Source organism: Halichoerus grypus, chromosome 2, assembly GCF_964656455.1.
Source record: "Halichoerus grypus chromosome 2, mHalGry1.hap1.1, whole genome shotgun sequence".
Classification (NCBI taxonomy): Eukaryota; Metazoa; Chordata; class Mammalia; order Carnivora; family Phocidae; genus Halichoerus; species Halichoerus grypus.
This window is the reverse complement of record NC_135713.1, coordinates 207047196-207069696: the sequence shown is the minus strand read 5'-3', so window position 1 is coordinate 207069696 and position 22501 is coordinate 207047196. Positions and strand designations below refer to the sequence as shown.

Genomic DNA, 22501 nt, shown 5'->3' with positions numbered 1-22501 from the left:
TGCTCGGAGACCCCTGGCTGGTGGCATAAGGCTTATGGGGTCGCAGCCAAGCCAGGCACGTGGCCCAGCCCCCTGACCCCGAGGGAACCTTAGCCTTTCTGCCCAGACCCTTGAGCTGTAAGCGGCGGGAGCACAGTCCTGGGGGAATGTTGGTGGCATTCCTTCTATAGCCTGAGAGCCCAGGGGAGCCAGATGCCTGGGCACAGCGGCAGCCTCGCTGGCTCAGGCCGCACAGGCAGGGCCGGGGGGGGGCAGGACTTAAGCTTGCCCTGGGATGCACCTGTCAGGGGCTCGTATAGCAGCTGCCACGCAGCATCGTTAGGGGTCCGCAGGGTGTCACGGGGTGGGCGTGCACAAGGCTCAGGAACAGCGGGCTTGCACTAGCCCAGAGCGGCCAGGGCCAGCACAGGACGGGCCACCCCCGACTTCGGCAGCCCCTTCCCGTGCTCTGGCTGTGGTCCTCGCTCTCCTTAGATTTCTAGGTAGACGGTGGTGAGCATGTTCCTAAGCGCTGATGTATTCAGCCAGCAGACGATCGTTGAACTCGAGCTGTGAGCCAGGCATGGGCTAGGGGTGGATGGTTCAAGCGTTGCGTGGGCACCAGGCATGTGTGCCACGGATTAGTTACGCTGATGCTCACAAGCACCCCAAACCCTGTGAGGCGGGTCCTAACATGACCCCCGTATATAGAAAGGGAAAGCGCGGCTCAGAGAGGTTATTTAACTTGCTGGAGGTCACAAAGCCGGTAGCTAGCGGAGCTGGAAGTGAGCCCAGCTGGCTCTGCCCCGGACCCGGAGCACATGAGGTCACACAGGACAGACGTAAGCAAGGGAGCAGAGGAGAAGGAATTTGAGATGGATTCTTTCCTGATTTTATCCCCTCAACAAGATGTGGTCCATTAGAGCCTGAGAGTGGACTGATAACCTCGTCTCAGGTATTGGAGCGTGCATATGAAGGGGAGCGGTCCACCGTACCCCGTGAGGTTCACTGAGCTGTGTGGTGTTTCCCACCAGGGAAGCAGGCTGGGAATGAAACGCAAGCCTGGCTTCTGGAACACCACAGGGCTTGGTCAGAGCTCCCCCTGGTGGGCCACCGACCAGCGCAGGGAGACCTGCAGGGGCCCAGCAACCCCCGGGCCCAGGTAGAGGAAGAGGAGGGACAGGGGCCCAGCAGCCCCAGGGCCCAGGTGGAGGGAGAGGAGGGACAGGGGCCCAGCACCCCCAGGGCCCAGGTAGAGGAAGAGGAGGGACAGGGGCCCAGCACCCCCAGGGCCCAGGTAGAGGAAGAGGAGGGACAGGGGCCCAGCACCCCCAGGGCCCAGGTGGAGGGAGAGGAGGGACAGGGGCCCAGCACCCCCAGGGCCCAGGTGGAGGGAGAGGAGGGGCAGGGGCCCAGCACCCCAGGGCCCAGGTGGAGGGAGAGGAGGGGCAGGGGCCCAGCACCCCCAGGGCCCAGGTGGAGGGAGAGGAGGGACAGGTGCCCAGCACCCCCAGGGCCCAGGTGGAGGGAGAGGTCCCGAACTCTCATCTTTACTGTGACTCAGGTGTTCTGAGCCTGGCCTATGGCCTCATGGCTGAGGTCTTAGTGGCAGAATCAGAATCAGAGCCTGGTGTAATGGGCCTTGTAGTGCCCCTGATCACATAAGGAGCTTAGATTTCGGGAGACCTGGTTGGCATGAGCCTGGGAAAGTGCTGTGTCTTCTTAGAACCTCCATCTCCTCGTTCGTAAGATGAGGACAGTGATATCTGTTGTATGGGGTTACCCAATGAATTCACTGCCGGCTTCCTTCCCCGCACCCCCTGCCTTGCTGGTTCTCCACCCTGGCTGCCTGCGAGAATCAGGGGACCTTTTATACTCTCATGCCCAGGCAATTCCAGATGCTTCTAGAGCAGTGATTCTCACCTGGGGCCGATTCTGCCCTAGGGGACATGTGGCAGTCTCAGGACACATTTTGATCACTACCGAGGATGGGGATGTGATTGGCTGGTGGGTAGAGGCCAGGGATGCTGCTGAACACCCCACGATCCCCAGGACCGCCACCCATGACAAAGGATCCTGCCCACGTGTCTCAGTGCCAAGGCTGAGAACCCTTCCCAGACAGACGGGCGGCCCCAGAGTAGGGACATTGTTTTGTTTTTCCAATTGTGGTAAAATACACATAACACAAAATTTGCCACTGTAGCCATTTAAAATTGTACAATTCCGTGGCCTTTAGCACATTCAGTTGTGCAGTGGTGACCGCTCTCTAGTTCCTGAACTTATTCCCCACCCCAAAAAGAAGCCCCACTCCCACTAAGCCACCACTCCCCATTCACCCTCCCCCAGCCCCGGCAACCACTAATCTACCTTCTGTCTCTGTGGGTTTGCCCGTTGTGGACGGTTCCTGTAAGTGGAATCATGCCACATGTGGTCTTTGTGTCTGGCTTCTTCGAGCACGATGTCGCTGATGTGGACCTCCTGTTCATGGCTGGCTAATATTCCAGGCGATTCCGACTGCCGTTGGATGCGAGAGCCCCACTCTGTACCGCGTGCCAACTCCCGAGCGCAAGTGGGGGGGCATCTCTTGGGTGCCGGGGTTCCACGGCCACGTTAGGAGGCCTTCCGGGGGTAAGGCTTCCGGAGCCGTATGTTTGCTTTCCAGACCCCGGCCCCACCCAGTTTCGTTTGGGGTCATGTTTGCTTAGAGCTGCTTCACAGATGGTGGATAGATCTCTGGGTGTGCAGAGAAGACTGGTGTGGTCGGGGAAGTGCCTCCACTGCAGAGTCCCTGCAATTCTGTGGCGCTTCTGGCCCGAGCAGTCTGGTGAGGCTGGGGCTTTGTGCTGCGGCAGGACAGAGATGGACGGGAGCCCTCCCTGCCTCCTGGCCAGGAGCACGTCCTCAGCCCGGGGTAGGGGGGTTTGACGTGGATGCGGCCTGCATCCCGGACGGGACCTGATGGGTGTTACCTGGAGGCACACTGGTTCCCGGCCCAGCGGCACATGACAGGTCGCTGGGAGCTTTAAAAAGCAGATGTGGGCGCCTGGGTGGCTCAGTTGGTTAAGCGACTGCCTTCGGCTCAGGTCATGATCCTGGAGTCCCAGGATCGAGTCCCGCATCGGGCTCCCTGCTCGGCGGGGAGTCTGCTTCTCCCTCTGACCCTCCTCCCTCTCATGCTCTCTGTCTCTCATTCTCTCTCTCTCAAATAAATAAATAAAATCTTAAAAAAAAAAAAAATAAAATAAAAAGCAGATGTGGATTCTGGAAGGGGCTGGACGGGCCCTGGAATCTGCATTTATCATAGGCCATTTTGACGAGAGCCAGATTTGGGCGCTGGGCCAGTCCCCGCAGTGCACATTCACTTGCTCCTTTGCTCTCCGAGCCACCATACCGGAGACCGTGGAAGCAAGGATGGTGCTCCTCCACTCCTTCCCACCCCCACGCAGTGCCCACCGGTGATGGGGCTGGAAATCCTGCACTAAAGGGTCAGCTGTACGGGACACTACAGACCAGGCACTCCGCACCCGGCTGCAGGTGAGGATGCCTCGGGCAGCCTTGGAAACGCCAGTGCCCAGGTGGCAGCCAGACCAACTAAACCAGAGCTGCTGGGAGGGGGGCCCAGGGGCTCCCAGAGTGCTGCCTGGTTGAGAACCGCGACTCTGCAGGGTACTCCAGGAAGAGAGGTGTGGTCCTTGTGCCTTGGACAGAGAGGGCGTCTGGGCGGAGGTCCAGGGCGGAGGTCCAGAGCGCCGGCATTGGCTGGAGCAGACACCCTGCAGCCGGGCTTGGCTTTGAGGACCGGCATGTGCCCATAGCCGCTCCTGGAGCCAAGGCTCCTAAGGTAACTGGGCACTGGGTCCCCAGGAGGGTGCGGGCAGGCTGGCTCACGGGATCCCTCTAGTGGCAGAACCCGAGAACTACACGTGGAGACTGACCGGTGGGCTGGGGATGGGTGAGGAGGAGGAGTACCCCCCCCACCCCCCTGCATCTGAGGGTCCCTCCAACATTTCGTTATGTGAGGGCAGTATCCGTTCCTGTGCTACCTGTGGGGCACAGCCGGGCAGGGTCCGGTTCCGAGATGGCCAAGGCACCTGCTCTACCCTACCCACCCCCCCCGCCCTGGCTCCCAGCACAGTGATGGCCTAAAATCCTTGACCAAATGAGCGCTCGAGGCCCATTGGGGAATGAGTGGCCGAGGAGAGCTGCTGTTCCGGCTGAGATCTGAGTCCCGGAGCAGGGTTGGGTTCTGTGTTCCCTCAGTGCTGTGCCTTCCACGGCATCAGGAATTAGGGCTTGGGATTGGCATGCAGGTGAGGATGATCATCGGGCAAGGGCAGCAACAAGGTCACTGGCCAGCCTGTCATTTGTCTGTCCTGGAAGTTGCCCGGTCCAGTCTGAAGGGCCAGTGGGTGAGGGTATAATATAGCAGGACCCCCGTGTGGACCCCCGGGTGGCCTGCCCATCGACCCCGCCCTGGGAAGTGCATCAACAGTGTATATGAAGAGCTGAGCACAGCTCCTGTCTCCTAAATCGAATGTCTTCTGAATGCATTCTAAGGAATAATCTGAATTTCAGAAATAAAACACATTTGTGTGAAGATGTTCATCACAGTACTTTTTATAATGGAGAAAAGGGGGAAAGAATTTAAATATCCAACAGCCGAGAAGGAACTAGCTCAACTCTGGTTCACCCTACCAGACAAGGGAGTTTTATCTGGGGTCAGTGAGCCCCTGAAATCTTAGGCCACTTTTTGTCTGTGTGCTCACGGGCGCACATTTCCTGAGGGGGGGGGCACCACGCGATCTCCGTGTCTGTGACTCCCGAACGTTCAGAACCTCAGTGCCACCAGAAGGAAGGACAGGCTGAACTGTCACATGGAGATTCACAGTGTCTGAGCAGCAAAGCAGGTGGCAAATCCCACGCACATTTTGGCTAAAGTCTATGAAAAGGCCCTGAGCGTGGGTGAGGCCATCCGGGGCAGGGAGGCCCAGGAGAACCTCCTGCCACGCGGGATAGACTCCAGATCTGTGCCTCTGACGTGGTGGCCACTGGCCCCCGTGTGCAGCTGGGCATCTCTGGAAATGTGGCCGGTGCGGCTTCAGGCACCGCGTTTTACATTTACGTAATGTTGAGGGATCTAAATTTAAATGGCGTGTGCGGCCACCGTGTCAGACAACAGAGGTTAGAGGACGATGTGCCTAAATGTTAAGATACTGTGATTACGAGTAATGTTTTCCTTTTCTCGATTTTCAACAATGTTATTCTGTGGTTATATTCATTTTATGATAAAAACCAAGTTTTAAAACCAGAGAGCCCGTTGAAGTCCTGCCCGACCCAGACTGGCTTCCCCCCGGCCTGGCCTGCACGCTTGTCGGTGAAAAAGCTCTCCCAGGGCGCCTGGGTGGCTCAGTCGTTAAGCGTCTGCCTTCGGCTCGGGTCATGGTCCCAAGGTCCTGGGATCGAGCCCCGCATCGGGCTCCCTGCTCCATGGGAAACCTGCTTCTCCCTCTGCTTGTGTTCCCTCTCTCGCTGTCTCTCTCTCTGTCAAATAAAAAAAAAAAGATTAAAAAAAAAAAGAAAAGAAAAGAAAAAGCTCTCCCGCACTGGCCAGTCACTGAGGTCCTGCCAGCAACTGATGCTAATGACCTGCTAGCCGGTCCCCAGAGCTGGGCCCCTGCCCCCGGGGAGAGTTTCCCATCTCCCTGGATCCTCTGTCGTTCCTGGCGCGTGCTCAGGGTCGCCGTCCCAAGTGAAGGGCGGCGTGCAGGGTTGCAGAACTGGCTGGTGGCCTCTCACGGTGGCTTCCTGGGTACCGTGGCCCAGCCTGCTCAGACATGGGTCTACGCGAGGGGGGCACAGGCCCCGGGGGGACGCGGGCTGGTGAACCCCGGGGCCCACCTGCCCTCGGGGTCCTGCTCGGATACCCACCTGCCTCCAACCTTTGCTCTTGGTCTTGCCCCTTGCCAGCCCACCATTCTGCCACCACTCCCCAGCCTTGCCACCTCCGGCTGGAACCTTCTCCCCCGTGCCGCTGAAGCCCCAGCCAGCCCGGGGGCGGGGAGGACCCTCTGGGCGCCTTGTTTGAGCTGCACCTGAAACCCGCGGCCTCGCACTGTGGCTGTCCTGTGAGTCTTACGGGTCTGTCTTGGCAGCGCCATGCCTCAGAACTTTCTGTGGCGATGGGCGCTGTCCAGGCGGGCATTACTGGCCACGTGTGGCTGTCGAGCCCTGGAAATGGGCCTCTTGCAACTGAGCAAGATTTTTAATTTTGTTGGTCCTCAATGAATTTAAATTCTGATAGCCCCACGGGACCAGAAGCTTCTGGGTCGGGCAGTGCTGGTCCCCACAAGACAGTCACCGTGGGGAGGACGAAGGTGGCACAGAGGGCCCTCCAGATTCTCTGTAGGAAGAAAAGGGGTCACAGCACCGGTGGCCTGGTGCACCCTCCCCCGTGGCAGGTTTCCCAGGGGCGGCAGAGGGTTCAGGTGGCAGAAGCCCGTGAGGAGGGGCATCACTGCCCAGCTCCAGGCGTTCCCCCCGCCCGCGCCCCCCGCGCAGGATGCCAGGCGGAAATAAATGGTATCTTAAGTGCTTTTTGCCTTTAGGAGGAAACGGCTGCATGACACCAGGCTATCAGCCGTAAAGGCTGAATTATTGATATCTGTCGTCCTCGTCGGTGTAACTGGCCTGCGTGCACAGGGGACAGACGGGAGGCGAGAACCCCAGCCTCTCAGAAGGATCTGGAAGCGGCGGGCTCAGTGGCCCAGGTCTGAACGCCTGGAGGTGTCGCTGCCGGGGAGCTGCCGCGAGGGACCTGGGGGTGCCGTCCAGGGTCCCCCTAAGCCATCAAGGGTGGCCGGTGGTGTGAGACCGCAGTTCTCAGTCGCTTCCGGCGGTTTTCACGGATAGCCTGGCCGTTCTTTTTCCGCACCTCCGGCCGGCAGGACGCCCACGCAGGGGAGGGAGCGAGAAGGACGTGACCCTGAGCAGACCAGGGCGTCGGGGGGGCTGGGGGAGCCTCCAGGCGAGGTGACAGCGTGTTTGCACTGGGGGACGTCCCGGGAGGCCGCTCCAGCAGCAGCAGGACTGGATGGGGGCGGGGAAGGCCTGGGGGCAGCCGCCACCTCCCAGGAGAGGGGGTGCCCGCCACCGCCCAGGAGAGGGGGTGCCCGCCTGCCCGACCAGCGGTGGGTCCCCGAAAGACAGGAGGTGGAGCGGCCAGGAGCTGGCGGGGAGGTAGAGGGGTGCGTTCCCTCCCTCGAGGTTTCGGGAAGCCACCTCTGCGCCCCGTCGTGGGCCTGCCCGGGGGCCCCGACGCCCCTGGGGATGCTCCAGGGACAGCCGCCCTCGCCCCTCCTGGGCCCTCAGCAGCAGCCTGGCAGCCGGGAACCTGGCAGCTTCCAAAGATCTGTTGTTTGGGTTTGTTTGTGCTTCTGTAACTGGGAGCTGAGATTTATTTCTTTAAAACATCCCATCTCCCGACACCCTGCAATCTGTTCTGGGCTTCGTTAAGACTAATCTTGTCTTCTGTTTCTGTAGCACTCGGCAGGCTCCGTGCCGGCTCTCCTCCCTCCCCTCCGCGTGCCCCCCCCAGTCAAGGTGGCAGTCACCAGCTGCTCCGCTCGAGCCTGCGGTGGGCGACACCCGGCTCTGAAGGAGGCGGCTGCGCGAAGGGCGGCGGCAGGTCGGAGCCCTGTGGACCGGCCTGTGGCTTCCAGGGGGGCAGGCTAGGAAGCCTGGCGGGTGTCCAGGGCCAAGGACGTGCCCTTCACCATCTGCCCTCAGCCGTGGGAGCCCCTTAGCAGGAGGGGCTGCCCGGGAGCCCAGGCTGGGCCTGGACAGTGCCCCGTCCTTCAGTGTCCAGCCTAGGGGAGCCATCTGGGCAGGGCAGGGACAGGCAGGCTTGGTGGGAGAGGCCCCGTGGGTCCCGCAGGGCTGGGAGCCTGGCCAGCTCTGTGGTCAGACCCTGAGCCCCACCATGACCCCTAGGGCGTGACCTTGGCGACGTGTTTCATCTCCCCTTGCCTAGGTCTCCTCATCTGTGAAATGGGGCCATTGTGGGGATAGAGTAAGGCGGTAAAGGAGAGCGTGTGGGGAGGAGTCAGCCCCCAGTGGGTCACCAGCAGTTGTTAGCAGCGTGGTCTGCAGGACGGGGACGCCTGCCGGGCGCCTGATGGCGTGCAGCCGGACGGGAAGTGCTTTGTATTGGCGTCTGGGGGCTGCGGCAAGGAAGGACCACAAACCGGGCAGCTGAGAAGAGCAGAAATGGATTCTCTCAGTCTGGAGGCTGGAGGCCTGAGACCGAGGTGTCTGCAGGCCGCGCCCCCTCCAAGGGGCTGGGGACGATCCTTTCTGCCTCTGCCCACTTTGGGGGGCTCCAGGTGTTTCTTACGGCTGCGTCCCTCCATCCCTGCCTGTGTCCTCACATGGCCGCCTCCTCCGCGCGTCCGGACTCCTCTTCTCGTAAAGACTCTGCTCGCTGCGTGTCGGGCCGACTCTAAATCTAGGGCCACCTCATCTTGAGACCCTTGACTGACTACGTCTGTGAAGACCCCATTTCCAAAGACGATCATATTGGGAGGTTCCAGGTGGACACGAACTTGGGGGACACTATTCAACCCAGCACGAGCTTAGTGTGAGCTGGCGCATTTAATCCTTGAAGCAAGGCCCAGGGCCGGCGCCGTTCTTCCCCGACCGGGAGAGAGCAGAGGCGCTCACAGCTCGTGTCACTTGCCTGGGGTCACGGCGCACGGCTTGCTGGCCGAGAGACCGGCTTCGGAGAGAAAGCAGGTTGTATGCACGCAACTGGGCGTGGCCGGGTTCCAATAAAACTTTATTTATGGACCCTGAAATTTGAAATTCATGGAGCGTTCATGTGTCATGAAATATTCCCTTCCTTTTGATTTGTTTCAACGTTGAAAAATGTTCGAAACCATTCTTCACACAAAAACCCGCTCATGGACGCTTGTAGCAGCTTCCGTCATAGCTGCCAACACTTGGGAGCAAACAAGATGTCCTTCGGTGGGTGAATGGACAAAGAAACTGTGGTCCGTCCAGACCAAGGGACTGTCGTCACTGCTAAAAAGAAATGAGCTACCAGGTCCTGGAAAGACCAGGAGGAACCCGGAATGCATATCGCTAAGTGAAGGAAGCCGTGTGAGAAGGCTCCGTACTGTGTGATTCCAGCGTGGGACATCCTGGGGGGCAGAGCTAGGGAGGCAGCGGGAGGATCGGGGACCGGGGCTGCCGGCGGAGTGGGAGGGAGGAGGCAGGGCCCGGAGGACACTCAGGGCAGTGAGGCCGGTCTGGATGATCATAGTGGCAAGTGTGTGGTAGACCCACAGAGTGTACAAGACCAAGACGAAGCCGTGTGAACTGGGGACTTTGGTTATTAAGCGTAATGAATCGCTATTCGTTCATCAATTAGAACGAGCGTACCGTGCTAATGCAAGATGTTAATAAGGAAATCATGTGCATGTGTGTGTGTTGGTGGGGGGATATCTAGGAACCTTCTACTCAGTTTTTCTGTAAACCTAAAACTGCCCTAAAAAATTAAATATTCTTTTAAAAACAAGTTCTCAGCTCTTGGGCTGTAACAAGGACAGACAGCGGGGGCCATAATGTGCTGATTCTGGTCTCAACCAGCCCTGACCAGAAATGTAATGTTGAGCCCACGTACATGGTTTAAAATTTCCTAATAGTCTCATTTTTGAACACTTGATTTTGAAAGAACTATAGAGTCACAGGAAGTTGCAAAAAAAAAAAAATGTGCAGGGAGGTCCCACGAACCCTTCAGCCAACGTCCCCCGGTGGCAACGTCCCGCCTGAAACCATAGTACGCCTTCCAAGCCAGAGTCGAGGTGGGTACACCCCACAGGTCTGGCCGGTTTTCCAAGGGCCCATTGGGGGCTGTGTGCGTGTAGAGTTCTGTACAGTGGTGTAGCTTTGTGTCACCATCAGCCCAGCCGGGACACCCCATGGCTCCCGTATACCAGCTCGGAACCACTGAGACCGTCCTGCCATCGAATTGCTTTTGCATCTTTGCCAATAATTGGTTGGGCGTATTTGTGTGGGTCCAACAGCCACCCTTTTTAAAAAGTGAAAAAGAGACCTGTAAAATTAATTTTAACAGTTATCCAGCATGCCCCAAATATTACCATGGCAACATGTGATCAGCGTCCCATTATTGGTAAGAAGTGTTTACATTCTGTCTCCGGACCGAGTCTTGGGAACCCCACGTGTACTTTACCCGTAGAACGTCTCAGGGTTAACTCGCTGTCCTTCATGTGCTTGGGCCACGTGTAGCCCGGGGCCACCGCACTGGCCGGCCCAGGCTGGCGTCCTGCTTTTTTTGTTTAGGTTTCTCTGGGCAGCCCTTTCCCCTGGACGTCACTCTCTCTTTGTCCATGATGGTTGGGCAGCTTCTAGGGGGAGGGCTGGAGAGTGTTCGGTTGCCTCTGCTAGGGAGGTTCTGCAGACCTGACCCCTCCCTGGCTCTGAGCAGGGATTTGGGAGGTCCCCAGCCAAGGGTGTCACCCAAGGAAGCAATTGCACCCAGTGGGTCCCCTTGAAATCATGTTGTTGCTGACTGCCCTGTAGAGGACCATCTGCTCTTTAGAAAGCTGGCCTTTTTCTATGAAAGCTGTCAGGACAGGGGAGGAAAGAAGTGCATCAATCCCTCCAAAACCAAGAGGAAGGAAGTTCAGCCTCCTGGAGAGGGAGCACTCCCTGGGGACTCGGGAGGCACGTTGTCCTTCCCTGCTCTGCTCACAAACCATGACAGCCCCTCTGGGGGTCCTTGATGCAACCTTGGATGATTTGTTGCACGGGGGCCGGAGGGATGCTCTCCGGGGAGCTCTTCCGCTCCGACGGCATGGAGCTGCCTTCGGGAGCAGGAAGCCAGGGTCCCCCGGGGTCCCTGGGTGTTGCATCAGCCGCCCGGGCAGGGGGCCTGCAGCAGCTTCCCAGAGACCTAAGCATGAGGTCACAGAAGCAGTGACGTAGCAATGCCTCCCAGGGACACGGGGAGCTCACACTGTCTTCAGGGACCCACGTCTGGCTGTTGCAATGTAACCCAATACCGATGAAATCCTCCCTAAAAGTGAGAAGCGGTGGCAAATGACCTTTGTCTTTTTTTTTTTTTAAAGGTTTATTTGCTTATTTTAGAGAGAGAGAGAGAGAGAGAGCACGCGGAATGGGGGGGCAGAGGGGGAATGGGGGGGCAGAGGGAGAGGGAGAATCCCAAGCAGGCTCCACGCTGAGCATGGAGCCCGACATGGGGCTCGATCTCGAGACCCTGAGATCATGACATCTTGATCCGAAATCAAGAGTCAGATGCTTCACTGACGGAGCCCCCCAGGCGCCCCTGACCTTTGTCTTTTGATTGACATGTCCTCGTACCCACTCTGTTTGCCTTAGCATTCATTCCCAGCAGAGTAATCAGCAAGGACTTTTTTACTTGGGTTTTCTGTCCGCTTTAACCAATGTTCCTCAAACATCTGTGATGCACAGGGGACCAACGGCTCCTGGCGGCCCCCGCACCTATATCTGGAACACGCTTCCTTGCTTCCGGGAACCTGAAAGTATGGTTTCCCTGATGGTCCTGCCCCTTGAGAGCGGAGGCCTGGACTCCGGTGCGAGCCGGCATCCTAGGACAAGTCCCTGGCTTTACTTTTGTGGCAGGCAGTGAACAGATGGTCCCTGAGCGTGGCGGCGCTGGAACCGAGCCGCGGGTCCCATCCCAGCTCTGCCCGGCCGTGTGCCCTGGCAAGTCCCTGCCCTCACTGCCCCCCCTTTCTCCTCCACGTGGTGGGCACAGTGACCAGTGCATCCAAGAGGCCAGCATGGGGTGTGGCCCCTAAGTGCTCCCGAGGCCCGTGGCCAGGAGCCCCGTCTCAGCTGTGGGTCCCCAGGAGAGGGAGGGGCATGGAGACCGGCCCAGGGTTAGAGGGCACACCCCTCTGCTCTTACGCTTTGTTTGATGGTCTCCAAAATGGGGTGCAAACCCTTTCGAGAAGGGGGGCCTGTCCTGAGGGGCTTTGGAGCCAGAAAGGGCTGTAGGAAGGAGGTGCCTGCCAGGGTTGGGGAACATGGGAGTAAGAAGCCGGCAGTGGGAATGTTCTGGAAGGGGGAGGGTGGCTGTCTTGTGGGTCACTGGAAGGAGACCCGTACACATCAGGGAGGTGGGGTAAGTAAGACCCTGGGCCCAGCAGAGGGGGCGGGTGGGCAGGGTGGCCTCTCCCAGGAGCCCCAGGGCTGGCGGTTAGGGCCGGACTCCGTAGATGGTAGAGGCACCAGGGTCTGTCTTGCTTCTGTAAATATTTAAACACTGGAAGGATTATTTTTGGTAGCTACGGTCTCTCTCCGAGCCTGGCAGGCTGCCGGGCTGCTGGGAAGGGTGTCGAGTGACTGCAGGCTCAGTGCTCGCTCCCCGTGCTCCCCGTTCTGGCAATCCAGTGGCCACCATGTAATTGGGGTCATGGACCCCCCCTTTGGGGAGAGTGTGGACAGACAGAGGCTCCTAGGCTTTCCCCCGCGGGTAGGCACGACATGACAAATGTGGATGTCAGGTCTGAGAAGTTTCCCTGCTGGCGGCTGCAAGGGACAGTTCCCTGCACTTCCAGACCGTGCGCAGTGAAGTGTAGGGCCAGGAGCCAGCCAGGCACCCCAGGGGGGTCGCCACGCTCTGCCAGAGCCACCTGGGGTGAAAGGGCGCATTGTGTGGCCCGCAGCGCGGGGGGAGCCTGCAGAGAGCCGTCTTTGTCGGGCCCCCCGGGCAGACGTGCGAGGAGCGTGCTTCCCGGGCAGTCCGGGCCCTGCAGGGCACAGGCGAGCACGTGAGCGCCCAGGGCCACCGGCCAGGGTTTTTGCGGAGCAGGCCAGCCTGGTCCCGGCCGGCTGCAGGATCGGGTCTGCCCCGGGCCTCGGCCGCACGGCTTCCCCTGGGAAGGAAGGACGAGGCTGGCAAACACCGCCCCCTGAAACTCCATTTTCCGGAGGTGGCACTTCGTGTGCCCAGCAGATGGCAGGCTTCCTCCAGATCAGCCAGGGGTGTCCCCTGCCCGCTGCGCCCGCGCCAGCTTCCCGGCCCCTCCCCAGCGCCCCGCCCCGCACCCGGTCCTCCGCTGATGGCCCGTGGCCCAGGGACCTCCTCAAGGGGGGACCTCCCCTCCCCTTTGTTGCGGCCCCTCCTTGCTACCTCCTCCTTGGCTGGTTTGCTAAGCCCCTCTTAGCATGGACAGGAACCGGCCAGTGCCTGAAGCTCGGCCAGTTACAAGGGCTGGCTGTGTGCTCTTGGGGAGGGGACGCAAGCTCAGGCCCACGCCAGGCGCCCTCCGCTGTGGGACTGCCGGATCCTCCTTCCCCGTGGCCTCTCTGTTTGCAGACCATCCCTGATCCTCACTGACCTTCCACCTTCTCTCTGGGCGTTGTGGGTAGAGAGTTGCCAGCATGACCTCCCCCCACCCCACATCACGACAACCACGACCTCCCCAGAGACCAGACAGGTTCTAGATGGGCTTGGCCTTGGCCTCAGAGCAGAGGCACCTGGCTGCTATCAGACCTGGGAGTGGTCAGCTGGATGTAGACACAGGGATACAGCCTGGTTCTTGTCCTTTCCACTGGCCCCCGGCACGCTGGACACACGTGGACATGCTGTGTGGACACACTGACCCCAGGGCGTGAATAAAGAGTAGAGAATAAAGAGGAGGCACCCCCAAAGAATTGAAAACAGGGACTCAAACGGGTATGTGCACACCCACATTCAGAGCATCATTACTCATGGTCGCCAAAACTTGGGGAGCCACCCAAGTGTCCATCGGTGGATGGATGGATGAACTACATGTGGTCCATCCACACGGTGGGATATTCAGCCTTAAGAAGGAAGGACATCCGGCCACCTGCCACATGGATGGACCTGGAGGACACTGTGCTCAGTGAAGTCAGCCACTCACAAAAGGACAAATCCTGGAGGATTCCACTTACACCCCAGAGTCGTCACTTATAGAGACCGAGGGTTGAACCGAGGTTGCCAGGTCCTGGGGGAGGGGAATGGGAAGTTAGTGTTTAATGGGGACAGAGTTTCACTTCGGGACGATGACAACGTTCTGCTGGTGATGGTCGCACAACAATGTGAATGTGCTTAATGCTACTGAACTATATACTTAAAAGGGGCTAAAATGGTAAATTTTATGTTGTACTTTGGCACAGTCGAAGCAGAGAGAGAGAAGGAAGAAGTTGAGGTCAGCAGGGTCACTGGGATGGCGAGAAGCCACCTGGGTGTGCATCCTTCCAGCCTTTTGAGAACCAGTGTTTGCAATGAGATCCAGTAAGCTTGTGCGGGTTGTCCGCTTGGACTTCAGGCTTCGGGAGGTCCCAGGCTGTTGGCTGTGGGCTCTGGGGCTGCTCGGCCTGGAAGGAGCCTGGCACGGCCACTGTGGTGCCCTAGCCAGAGGGGGCTGCCCTGCGAGATGGACACCAGCTCTCAACACGGCTTGTTCGGTCCTAAAGCAGCTTAGAGTAAAATCAGGAGCTGGGCCCTGGAAGCTGGTTCTTCCGGGAGACTCCCTGAGCCAGAAAACCTGGAGGAAGCTGGAGGCTTGTCAGGATTAGATCAGGGAATAGATACCGCCGTCCCGTTTTCCAGAACTTCGAAAGACAGATTCTCCCCCAGTCTTCTGGATACTGGGGAACGAGCAGGCCCCTCTGGGCGTGGGCCCTGGGGCCCGTGGTAGAAGGGAGACACAGGGATGCAGCCTGGTTCTTGTCCTTTCCACTGGCCCCCGCACACTGGACACACGTGGACATGCTGTGTGGACACACTGACCCCAGGGCGTGAATAAAGAGTAGAGAATAAAGAGGAGGCACCCCAAAGAATTGAAAACAGGGACTCAAACAGGTATGTGCACACCCACATTAAATAACTCCCTAACACGACCCCCCCAGCACCGCAGGAGGGTGCACCTCCACCCACTAGGCCAACACTGGGAATCCAGTTGGGGGGCGTCAGGGCGGAGCTGGCTGGGCATGCACGCCTCGAGGGCACAGCTGTCCCCCGCCCCATCCCCCAGGAATCTCTTTCAATAATGTGTGCTGAGATTGGCCAGAGCCCATGTTTATGCCCCCTCTTAGAGTGTGAACACTGACTTTTCTATTTTAATGAAGGTTCTAGAGTCCTCCCAGCCTGTGGCAAAGCAGGCAAAGGGCAGCTCGGGGTTATGGGCAAAATGAGCAAGGGCTGCTGGAGCGGCCGCAGGAACCTGGCTAGTCAGAGTAGCACCCCATTATGTGCCGGGCCTCGCAGTGGCCACAATCAGGGGCCCAACCTGCTCTCCCTCTTGCTTTGGTTCAGAGCGGCAGGGGTGGGGTATGGATTGGAGCAGAGACCCCCGGGCTGGCACCCCACCTGCCTGTAGGCACACCTGCCTTCTTGCTGGGATCCAGATGCATTGGCCCATTGTGGGTGTTTCCAAAGTCTGGGTCCAGAAACAGCCACCACATGGTGTGACCTCTGGGTCTGGCAGGTGTTCAAGTTCAACCATAACCTGCCCTGAAAAGGCCAGCATCCCTGACCTCTCAGGGGCCCCTAGTGAGGACCTCAGGCCATCCGCGGGGCCCACACCTGGGGTTATGGCTCATGGGGTGGCCTGGCTGGGAGCTCGAACCCATGGTGACTCAGCACCTCTCAGCTCTGCCATCCAGGGTCATCCTGTAGATGGAGCCTGTTCAGGCTTGCCCACATGGGGACCACGGGGCCTTTAAAACAGTTCTGAACTCGGCAAAGGCCCTTAACCAGGGAGCGTTCTGGGGAGGGCAAAGACACGGAGCACTTATTAGGACTTTCTCTATGGCGGGCAAAAAAGCCCATGTCTTTTCACCCTTGAGATAATCTAGCGCCGCACTTCACTGGGGACCTCTCTGTCGCTCAGGCTCCGAGCAGAAAGGTGGCTTGCTCAAGGCCTCACTCTTCAAGAGGACAGAGACGGCAGAGTCCCACCCACCTGCTCCCTAGACTGGTAGGCAACCAGTTAAGGAGGCTTTGGGCATTTTTTTTTTTTAAAGATTTTATTTATTTATTTGACAGAGAGAGAGACAGGGAGAGAGGAACACAAGCAGGGGAGTGGGAGAGGGAGAAGCAGGCTTCCCACCGAGCAGGGAGCCCGATGGGGGGCTTGATCCCAGGACCCTGGGATCATGACCTGAGCCGAAGGCAGACGCTTAATGACTGAGCCACCCAGGTGCCCCAGAGGCTTTGGGCATTTTAACCGCCTGCCGGGGGATAGCCCATGAGCTGTGGTGTGCCCCTGGCAGGGCCTCAGCTCAGGGGACCCCACTCCGGTTATTTAATGGGCAAAATGCTTTCCTGGTGCTTTTCCATCAGGGGAAAACGGTGTTGCTGGTCAGGGTCTTAAGTGGCCCCCCACATCTGGGGTGCCCTCAGGGCCCCCTGGAATCCCACCTGTGAGTGAGATTACCAGGTCGCTGTGCCTTGGCCTTTCACACCCAGTTCGAGTTTGAATAATAGACAGTAGAAAAATGTCCCACTGACCCCTCTGCATTTTTTTTGTTTTTTTTTAATTCCAATTTAAGAAACATCCTTTGGGGAAATCTTTTCCTCCTTTACTGATTGAAAGGCTTCTCCTTGGCAGGACTGAGGGGTCTGGATCCCCAGAAAGGGCCTGGCATGAGAAGGCAGGTGTGGGTTGGGGTGCGGTGGCCCCAGCCAGCTCAGCCGGAAACGGGGAGTCACAGCCAAGCCCAGGACTCAGCAGGACTGGCCGGGACAGGCTCCACTATACCGGGCAGAATTAGACCTTGATTTTTTGAGGCTTTAACCAACAAAACAAGCAGGGGGCCACTGAGTTTTGCTTTGTAGCTCATTACCAATTAAAGGGCCAATATCCCACGCATAGAACCTTCCAGAAAAATGCCCTTCACCCCTAAAGTTAATGATTTGGGTTTTGTTCCCTGTCTGTTGGAATTGGTTTGCTGAGTGGCTAATGTCACAGGAATTTAGATTTCATCAGGAGAAGCCCCGGCTGGTGGAGCAGGGTGCAACCAGCTGAGCCATGTCTGACCTTCCTCCATCGTTTGATGATCGGGCAAATCGTGGCCAGGAGCCCTATCCCGGTTGTGCCCACCACGCCCCTTGGGGACATGCCTGGTGGAGCTGACTGTGGGTTTGGATTTGACACATAGCTCTCTACAGTTGACAAAGGGAGACTATGTCGAGTTTGGGCAAATTGGCCACAACCATTGCTGGAGCCAGGGAGAGAGGCCCATCAGCTAGAGTGACTTCTTCAGGGAGTGTTGCTTTGTTTTTGTTTTGTTTTGTTTTTTTAAAGATTTTATTTATTCATTCGAGACACAGAGAGAGAGAGAGAGAACACGAGCGGGGGAGAGGCAGAGGGAGAAGCCGGCTCCCCGCTGAGCCCGGAGCTGGACATGGGGCTCGATCCCAGGACCCTGGGATCACGACCCGAGCCGAAGGCAGATGCTTAACCATCTGAGCCACCCAGGCACCCCTGTTGCTTTGTCTTGTGACTTTGGATAGAACATACAAGACGGGGCAAATGCCTGCTTGCCGAGGAGCCGGGGCTGGTGGCCAGGCCAGCATCTATCTGGCAGATGTCTGGGAAAATGTTCAAAGTAAATAAATGTGACGATTTCTGGGTGGGCGTGATACCTTCCCCTCTTTCCTAATCCTCACGCCTCGGGCGGGAACCCCAAGGGCAAGTTCTGGTCCTTTTGCTACAGAAGGTCAGCCTGGGCCTGGACCGGAACAGGGGATATTGGCTTAAAACCCACACCTCTGTACGTGTACACATGCACCGTACACGTGCACGCATACACGTGCACCCATGCACACAGACCGCACACGTGATATACATGGGCACACATGCATGCGTTCATACGCAGAGGCACACGTGCACGTGCATGCGCGCACCCGATACACGCGGGCACACGTGCATGCGTTCATGCGCAGAGGCACACGGGCACGTGCATGCGCGCACCCGTGATACACGCGGGCACACGTGCATGCGTTCATACGCAGAGGCACACGGGCACGTGCATGCGCGCACCCGATACACGCGGGCACACGTGCATGCGTTCATACTCAGAGGCACACGGGCACGTGCATGCGCGCACCCGATACACGCGGGCACACGTGCATGCGTTCATACGCAGAGGCACACGGGCACGTGCATGCGCGCACCCGATACACGCGGGCACACGTGCATGCGTTCATGCGCAGAGGCACACGGGCACGTGCATGCGCGCACCCGTGATACACGCGGGCACACGTGCATGCGTTCATGCGCAGAGGCACACGTGCACGTGCATGCGCGCACCCGTGATACACGCGGGCACACGTGCATGCGTTCATACGCAGAGGCACACGGGCACGTGCATGCGCGCACCCGATACACGCGGGCACACGTGCATGCGTTCAGACGCAGAGGCACACGGGCACGTGCATGCGCGCACCCGTGATACACGCGGGCACACGTGCATGCGTTCATACGCAGAGGCACACGGGCACGTGCATGCGCGCACCCGATACACGCGGGCACACGTGCATGCGTTCATGCGCAGAGGCACACGGGCACGTGCATGCGCGCACCCGTGATACACGCGGGCACACGTGCATGCGTTCATGCGCAGAGGCACACGTGCACGTGCATGCGCGCACCCGTGATACACGCGGGCACACGTGCATGCGTTCATACGCAGAGGCACACGTGCACGTGCATGCGCGCACGCGTGATACACGCGGGCACACGTGCATGCGCACACATACATGCAAACACAAAGTTTCAGAGAGAAAAGCTTGAACATCTTTTGTTTGAGTCTGAAGGAAATATTCAATATCCTCTCATTCTCTCCTATTTAGTTTTTTCTTTCTCTCTCTCTTTTTTAAATCACTTTCAGAATTGCTGGGCTAGTTTTTCCAAGTTTAAGATACTCCCCTTCAGATCTCATACTGCCATAGCATCTGGGACCTCAGAGGGCTCCCAGAGGGATGAGGCCACGGTTCCAAAGCTGTAAGGGAAGCATACTTCTTCCCAGGGACACCCTCCAGGGGGTGGAGGAACAGTGCTGGTTCTTGATGGCTGGGCACATTCCTGCACCTGTTTATTCTGTTTTAAAAATAACCTCCTTAAAGAAGTGCTTGTTGCTCACCAGCACCCACACAGACATTCTGGAACAATTCCCTGCGCTGGTTGGGGTTGGGGTCATGGCCTAGAAAGATGCTCCTGTCTGGAGGCCCAATTCTGCCTTGGGCAATGACACTGGCCACATTCCCGTGGCGGATCTTGGTCCTGCCGTTCTGTGGCCTGCAGTGGAGACGCCCGGGCCCCAACTCACATCCAGGACCTTCTGCAGAAACAAAATACATCACGGGGAGCTTTGTTCCAAGGCCACCGAGGGAAGGGAGCTGGGGCGACAGCAGGAGAGACCATGGGGCAAGAGGGTGCAGCTGACCGCAAATCCAGATCATCCCAGAGGTCATGACAAATGCAGCCTTGGCACCCCCAGCCCCCACCACTGCCCTGCCAGGGAAGGGCCTCAGACACCGATCTGGCTTCAGGCTTCTCACTCAACCAAGACTTCCCATTGACCCAACAGGGGTGACATGTCCCACAGAAGACGAAGGATGCAGGGCTCAGCCACACCCCTCCTGCAAGGTCAGGTTTGCTGAGCCTTTGCTAGTAAATGGAAACCCCAGCTGGGGTTTTGGTTTCCAAGATTAAATCCATCCAGTCACGAGGGTCGCCCTGTCCTTCATAAGAAGCAAGGAATGGGGCATCTCAGGCACCCTGGGGTGACAACCCCCTGTCTGTTTATCATTCCAAGCTCTGCCTTCCAAGATGGAAAACGCCTTTGTCAGGGGAAGCATCTGTCCCCTTCTGTTCTGTCTTTGCCAGTGGAGGTCTTGGGGTGGGGAGACTTCACAAGGATGCTGTGCAGGCAGGGGCTCTCCAAAACTGTCCTGGGGGCTGTGTCACCACCAGGGTATGGGGAGGATGCAGGACTGAAGCTTCTGCTCTTAAGCTCTGATTTGAAAGTGCATTGGTGCCTATCAAAAGCATCCTTGTGAGGGCTGCCTCACCTCGTGGGTGGCTCAGTCGGCTAAGCGTCTGCCTTCAGCTCAGGTCATGATCCCAGGGTCCTGGGATCCAGCCCCACATCGGGCTCCCTGCTCCGCGGGAAGCCTGCTTCTCCCTCTCCCACTCCCCTGCTTGTGTTCCCTCTCTTGCTGTGTCTCTCTCTGTCAAATAAATTTTAAAAATCTTAAAAAAAAAAAAAAGCATCCTCGTGGGTTGGACTTCTCTTCTGGAGGACGACCAGAGGTCTCCTTGCATCTATGAACCGAGCGTGGACGGGGAATGGGGAGCCCGTGCCTGGCGTGTCCTGGAAAGACCAGGTCTGAGGCCCGTGAATAAGACTGGCGATGGATATTGATCCAAAGTGGGTGGATGCGGACCAAACACGCACCTTTGCTCCCCCCGCTTCCCATGCACCGGGGGCAAACAGTAACTGGCGCCGCAGTGATTTATTCAAGTGTTAATCAAACACTTTTATTTTCTGATTATCTCTCCGTTTGATAGATGGCAGATGCCAGGCAGTCAAAATATAAACAGACTCCAGTCGGAACATTTCAAGGAAGAAATCAGCCATTCCGGAGAGCAGGGGACAGCACCCTGTCTGCCGCCTGGCAGAGAGTTTCAGTGGGAAAAATTATTTTCCATAACCTTTTTGCTTTTTATTTAAATTAAGCTTCACCAAGCAAGTTTGGCAGTAACAGAGGGCTCCTAATTTGGTCCCCCTTGACCTCTGCCGCCTTGATTGGCGGGCTGGAAGTTGTGCCTGGGAGGTGAGAGTGAGCAGAACAAATGCCCAGGACAGCTCTGCGTCCCCCGAGGACCCGGGCGGAGGGGGGAGTGTGCAATTAGAGAGGTCTTCACACAGAAAGTTAATTAGCTACTAAATAGCATTTAGCACAGTTTACGATGGGAAATGCATGTCTGAAAGCAAATGGAGGAGATCTCACCGGAGAGCGGGGCGGCTGCCACAGGGTGAGGGCAGTCCCGGCCTGCTGGCATCTCCCCTCCCGGGGCCCACGCCGCGCCAGGGCCGCAGGGCGGGGACTGTCCCCCGAGCAGCCCAGGCCTGGCCTCGGCGCAGCGCTCCCACCCACCCCACGCACACTGCCAGGCCTCCCCGTCGAGAAATGGCTTAAATGTGTCTTCGCTTCCTGGGAACTGTGTCTGTAGTGGGTTGAATAGTGTTCCCCCAAAATTCATGTCCACCCAAAACCTCAGATGCGACCTTAACTCGGAAGGTCTTAGCAGACGTAACTGAGGATCAGGACGAGTCTGCACGAGATTGGGGTGGGTCCCAGGGTGAGGGTCCTTGTAAGAGACAGAAGAGGCCACAGAAAGACACAGGGAAGAAGGTCTTGTGAGGATGCAGGCAGGGGGTCGGAGGGATGCGTCTACAAGCCAAGGACGCCGAGGGTGCCAGCAACCCCCAGAATGGAAACCCCAGACACGGGAAGACGAGAGGCAAGATTCTCCCCTCGAGCCTTCGGAGGGAGCGCAGCCCTCTGGACACCCTGATCTCAGAGTGCTGGCCTGCAGGGCTGCGAGAGACTGGATTTCTGTCGTTTTAAGGCACCCAGTTGGTGGTGATCTGTTCCACAGCCCCAGGCGACGGACAGTGTTGCTGGCCACAGTACACCCCTGACCTCGTCCACGGGGCCGGGAGGCCGGTGCGGGAGCAGGTGTCTGAAGCCAGAGAATGGCTTGGTGGACGGGGTGGGGGGGACCTGGGGTCCCCAGAAAAGCGAAGAGGCCTCTGTTTTCTGTAAGATCTAAGTACTGACTCAGGTGTTGATCATTTGACCTTTATGTTTTATTTCCCTGTTGAAACTGCGGGTTGATTGCTTGGGGTCATTTTTTTTGTTTGCAGAGGGTAGGTTTTTGCTTTGTTTTGGTTTTTCATTTGTTTGGGTTTCTTTGCCCTCGATGTTTTTCATGATTTGGAGGGGTTTTGTTTTTCTTTCATAATTATGAAAGTCACAGGTGCTTGCCAAAGTAATTTCGTAAGAGGGGTGAAATCTTGCCTGTGATCCACCACCCAGTGCAGCCCTTGGTGACATTTTGGGGTGTTTCCTCCTGCCTTGCCTTTATTTCTTGTTTGTGTGTTTCTGGTGCCTGAGTTATTTTAGAGAGTTGTACACATGCTATTTGTAAAATTGGATTACTTGGCTTTAAAAAAAAAAATTCAAAATCCTGTTATATGTGATACGTGCAAAAAGCATTTGGGACATGTGTGAAGATACAGCATCGTACTTGTAGGAGCCCTGTCAGCCTTCATGCAGCTGCGGACCGGAGGCCCCACTGTCTCCCCCCGTGTCTCCCCCCGTGTCTCCCCCCGTGTCTCCCCCGTGTCTCCCCCCGTGTCTCCCCCCATTGTCTCCCCCTGTGTCTCCCCCGTGTCTCCCCCGTGTCTCCCC

At 57.8% G+C, this 22501-nt stretch overlaps 1 protein-coding gene across 2 annotated transcripts in view; it reads left to right on the top strand.

Moving 5' to 3' along the window:
- Positions 1 to 22501, top strand: part of TBC1D16 (TBC1 domain family member 16) — a 76827-nt gene that overhangs the window by 16067 nt on the left and 38259 nt on the right. The window lies entirely within an intron of this gene.